Here is a 5664-nt window from a genome sequence, read left to right as displayed (position 1 = left end):
CTGTAAATGTTGGAAATTAAACCCTTATCGGTGGTATCATTGGCAAATATGTTCTCCCATGTAGTGGTTCTTCTTGTTGTTTTGTTGATGGTTTCCTTTGCTGTGCAAAAGCTTTTTATTTTTATGTAGTCCCATTTGTTTATTTTCTCTTTAGTTTCCATTACCCTATGAGCTATATTGGTAAAGCTATTGCTTTGGCATGTGTCTGAGATTTTGCTACCTGTGGATTCTTCTAAGATTTTTTTATGGTTTCCTGTCTTATGTTTAAGTCCTTTATCCATTTTGAGTTTACTTTTGTGTATGGTGTAAGTTGGTGGTGTACTTTCATTTTTTGTATGTATCTGCCCAATTTTCCCAGCACCATTTATTAAAGAGACTGTCTTGACTCCATTGTAAGCTTTTGCCTCCTTTGTCAAATATTAATTGAGCGTAGTGGTTTAGGTTGATTTCTAGCTTCTTTCCTGGCAATTGTCATCAGTTTGACTCAAACTCATAAAATTTTTCTACAGAGGTGCTTATTTCTTACACCAACAGAAGGAAATAGTAATGTTTAAAGTGAGGTTAAAAAAGATGAGGAGCCCTGGCTGGGTGGCTAAGTTGGTTGGAGCATCATCCCATGCACCAAAAAAGATGTCAGGTTGGATTCTGGATCAGGGCACATAACTAGATTGTGGGTTCATCCCGGGTCAGCACACATATGGGAGGCAACTGTTGGAGATTTCTCTCTCATATGGATGTTTCTCTCTTGTTCTCTCTCCTTTCCTCTCTCTAAAAAAATAATGAAAACATATCCATGGATGGATATTTAAAAATCAATGAGGAAAAAATCTGAGGTCTACAACTGAAAACCTAATATACCTGAATGCCAGGTAAAGTTCAGAGAGAGAGAGAGTGATTTATCATGACTACTATAAAGAAAACATCTCCCTTGTTTAGGCTGATGTCTTCAATTATGTTAGTTGTCTTCGGGGCACTATTGTGGTTTCCAAAAGCCATGACAAATTTGCTTAATACACAGTTTGTTCTTTTATATCCTCCATGCATGGCCATTCCCAGGCTATGGATATTGTGCTGCTTAAATCAGGCCAGTCTGTAGAGGGATTGAGTGAAGAGCATGCAGGAATTAGAGGTGGAGGGGAAGATGAGTAGGTCTTACTAAAGTGCCACCATCAACTCCGTGGTGACCTTGGGAAATTTGCTTAATGTCGCAGTTTTCAAATCTCTTAAGTGAGGCAATGAATTAGCAAGGAACACGGAAAGCATTATAAAAAGCATTATAGTGGGTATTACCGTGATCACATACTATTCAGAGAAATTAAGCTTGATCAAGTAAGCCTCTGATAAAGGGCTATACTTTAAATCTTTTTTTTTTCTCACAGTAATTTTGTACTTTTGGGCCTTAGTGAGTAAAGTGAAAATCATATAATCACAAAGAAAAAAACAAGCTTGTACTGTCCCTTTTAAATGTAGGCTCTTAGTATAACATAGTGGTTAAGTGCATGGGTTTTGGAGCCAGACTGCCTGCCTTCATATCCTGGCTCTGTCACTTGCAGGGTATGTGACCTTGGGCAATATCTCGGTTTCTTCATTTGTAAGATAAGAATATTAATAGTTCCTATGTCATCCATAGGATTAATAAGATTAAATTAGTTAATAAAAGAAAAGCACTTAGTACTGGGCAAATAAAAAGCACTCAGTTAATGTTAGCTAGTATTGTTAGTATTATTAATTAAAGATGCTCTCATGCCCTGGTTCAGTTGGTTGAGTGTCCTCCCATGTTAGGTCAGGGCACATGCCCAGGTTGTCGGTTTGATCTCTGGTTGTGATGTATGCAGGAGGCAACCAATAAATGTTTCTCTCTCATACTGATGTGTTTTTTTTCTCTCTCCTTCTCCCTTCTTCTCTCTCTCAAATCAATAAAAATTTTTATATTTTAAAAATGTTCTCTTTTGTCCAGTCACCTAACAGTAGCCAGTAAGGCAGGTAGAAGCAGAGAGTTGATATGTATAAAAGCGAGGAAACCAGAGGCTTTCCTGCAATCCCACCAGGGAGATCATAGTTCTGATGATGATGTTGCTGACATACAAGTCAGTCATTATTTTGACCATATCAGGATATTTTGTTTAAAAATATGTCAATGTTATTTAAAATGTATTCCTTAAACTATGTGCGTGAGAATCACTAGCGGAGGAAAGAATTGATAAAATGCAGATTTCAGAGATTCATCCCAAACCTGCAGTACCAGATTTTCTGGGCCTTGGATCTAAGACTGTACATTTAAAACAGGTATCCCAGGAGCTTCTGATGTAGACTAAAGTTTGAGAAACACTGGGCCGGCTTATATTTAGATATGGTTTGGTCAGAACACAGTAAGCAGCTAGTAACACTGACAATAATGTCAAATCGTCCTAGTATATGAATCCATATTCTGCTTGACTCAAGAGCTGTTCTGTCTTTACTAGCTTCTGCTCTCAGGGTAATGAATGAATAATATTTTCTTGCAATTTTTGAACTCAGTTGGCAAGGTATCCTGGGCATACACAGTAAACACATTTTAAATTTCTAGCTTTATAAGGCTTTTGTCAAATAAATTTTTGATGTTGGCTGTAGCTCTTGATTTTACCAGTAGGGAGCACAGTCAGTCTATTGATGTTAGGCTCTGTATAACAAAGAGGTCTGAGATGGTCTTTCCTCTATTTTAGTATGGAAATATTTTCCTGGGAGCTGGATAATAAGGGACAGGGGCACTTCTGTGTGGGGTAGGAATGTTATTCTCAAGTTGGGATTGTTCATTTTTCAAAGATGACACAAAATAAAACTTTTAAATCTAAAAAAAGTATAGTCTCATATGCATGCCACTCTATAAAATGAAACAGAGCCCTTGTTTCATGAGTAACATGCTTTCCAGTTGAACACTTCAGAATAGGATGTGAAATGTAGAGAAAAAGATAAGAAAAATGATGAGATGTTGAATTATTCTATTTTTTGTTTTATTTATATATATAATTTTTTTATTGTTTAAAGTATTACAAATAGTAGTACATATGTCTCTTTTTTTTCCTCAATTGACGTTCCCCCTAACCTCCCCTCCACCTCCCCAGGGTCGCTGTGAGGGCTAAATTAGGTAACGTACAATGTGTTCCGGGCTCACTGTTCAGCACATAGCAGATATTTAAAAAAAAACAAAACACAGTTGTTCTTTTAGCCACCCTCTTTCAGGAAAGAGGGAAAAAAAGTCTTTATTATCAATAAACGAGTGAGATTATTATAAACTGATGAACAAAAAATAGATACAGAGGCAGAGAAGCATCGAATGGACTATTCTATTTTTGAAAACAATGTACTTTGACATCTGGAATTAGGCACCTGGAGAGAAATACTGGAATGTTTGATGAAAGATAAATTTCAATTTTCTTTGTTTTGAGGTGTTCTGCTCAGCTCTTATAAGCCATTTAATTATCATCTAAAAGGAAATGGAAAGGTGGAGGTTTTGGTGGCTTTGCAAAAAAGCTAAAATACAGAGCAGCTTTTCCTCCCCATCTCCCAACCCCTCAAAGTCAAAATACCTTATGATAGCAATACTCTCCAATGACAACCTTTCTGTATAACTTTTCATAAACTCAAAGGGAAGGATTAGTTCATTAATACAATGTAGACACTAGAAAAACAAGCTTTAAAAATAATATTGGACTGAATATCAAGAAAAGTAGAATTTCTATGAAGAATTTTCTCAGTATTTGAAATGGGCTTTTTTCATAAAATGCCTAAATGTAATACTGGGTCAAAACACTGGGGAATGCTGGTTAATACTTATTGAATACTCACTATGAATGTGCTGTAAGGAATCAGTTTGTGTTGGTTGCCCTGAAGACTATGAATATGTTTCAAACTAATAATTTTTTAGTTTATTTTTCCCCTCCGGTGGCCTAAATAGTCATTGTAATTTCTCTGAATACAAAGGCTCCTGGAATTGGTCTATAAATTGGTTACATACTTTTATATCTCCAAAGCCATACTCATTGGCATGATGGATGGGATCTATTGGTGGTGCAAAAAATGAATACTTAGAAAAATAAGTGCGGATTATTAGCTGCTTGAAAGAAAAGGGAAATTCCCTGGGTGACAGTAAAATAGAACTTGTTTTTTTCTGGCCTTAGATTTTCACAACTGCTCTCAGTATGATGTGTTGTAAAATTTATACTGCTCTACTAGACTCACTTTGATTCCCCATAATGTAGAATATGAACTTTCTCTAGTCAATTAAATTCTATCAAACTAAACCTCTTGATGAATAATATTCATTTTATATAAACTGATGAGGATTTTTGAAAGGACAAATCTGTCCCATGCTTTTCTTCAAAATGGTGCTCTCTTTTTTATTTCAAAATAAGAACTCCATATAGTTATTTGAAAGTTGTTTTTTCTTTTCCTAACTAGTTATAAATCTCGTAGTATAACACCCCTCCCACCACTTTCACTAGTAAAAAGTAAAAACAAAACAAACAAAATCCTTGTAAAAGATAGCAGTAAATGGAATTATTTGCTTTGTGATATACTGTCTAGGGCAGGGGTGGGCAAACTTTTTGACTCGAGGGCCACAATGGGTTCTTAAACTGGACCAGAGGGCCAGAACAAAAGCATGGATGGAGTGTTTGTGTGAACTAATATAAATTCAAAGTAAACATCATTGCATAAAAAGGTATGGTCTTTTTTTTTTTTTTTTTAGTTTTATTCATTTCAAACTGGCCGCATCTGGCCCGCGGGCCGTAGTTTGCCCACGGCTGGTCTAGGGTATAACCTGTACTCTATAGCAGCTGAACACCAGTGTATCAGTCTAGATGCATGGGGTTAGCCCTCAGCAAAATTGTGAAGTAAGCAAAATTTGTTTTGGTTCTCTCCCTATCTTCAGCCTTTCAACCTGTAGTGCCTTGACTTCACAGAGTCCTGTGCATGCTTTTCTTTAACATGTTCTTTGTTTCCTCATTAGTGTTATTGTTCCCTTTACTTATGGTCACATTCTTCAGAGAAAAAGTTTATCTTAGAGACTGGTTTGTGATCATATGAGAAGGGCTCTTAATTTGTTTTATCACTTTCCAAGTAATATATTTGCATTTAACAGAGATCGTGAGAAACAGAAACTTAATGTAAAAGGGATAGCCTATCTAATAATAGACAAACATGGTAATTGACCATACCTCTGCTACACTTCCAATGGGCTAATCAGCAGGATATGCAAATTAACTGCCAACAAAGACGGCAGCCATCAGCCACACACCTGAAGCGAACATGAGGCTTGCTTGCTCCAGTGATGGAGGAAGCCAAGGTTCCCTGCCTGCCGTGGCCCAGCTCTGAGCTCTGGAAGCAACAATGTTTCAATTATAGAAGTTAAACAAACCCCAGATACCTGCTTTCAGGCAGCTGGGGCCTCAGAGCTGGAGACATGCCTCAGAGCTGGAGCCAGCTCTCAGCTCCAGTGACAGCTATAGAAGGTAAATAAATCCCAGAATAAAGAAAAAAAACAGAAAAGGAAAGACTGTGAGCTTCCGTCGCCGGAGGGCTTGGCCAGCCTGAAAATGGCCCTCAGCCCCTCACCCAGGCTAGCCAGGCAACCCAGTGGGGACCACCACCCTAAAGGGGATGTGGCCAGCTTGAAAAGAGCCCTTA

The sequence above is a fragment of the Myotis davidii genome, unplaced genomic scaffold (genome assembly GCF_000327345.1).
Source record: "Myotis davidii unplaced genomic scaffold, ASM32734v1 scaffold2040, whole genome shotgun sequence".
NCBI classification, from domain to species: domain Eukaryota; kingdom Metazoa; phylum Chordata; class Mammalia; order Chiroptera; family Vespertilionidae; genus Myotis; species Myotis davidii.
The sequence above is the reverse complement of the archived record's forward strand: the minus strand, read 5'-3'. Positions refer to the sequence as shown.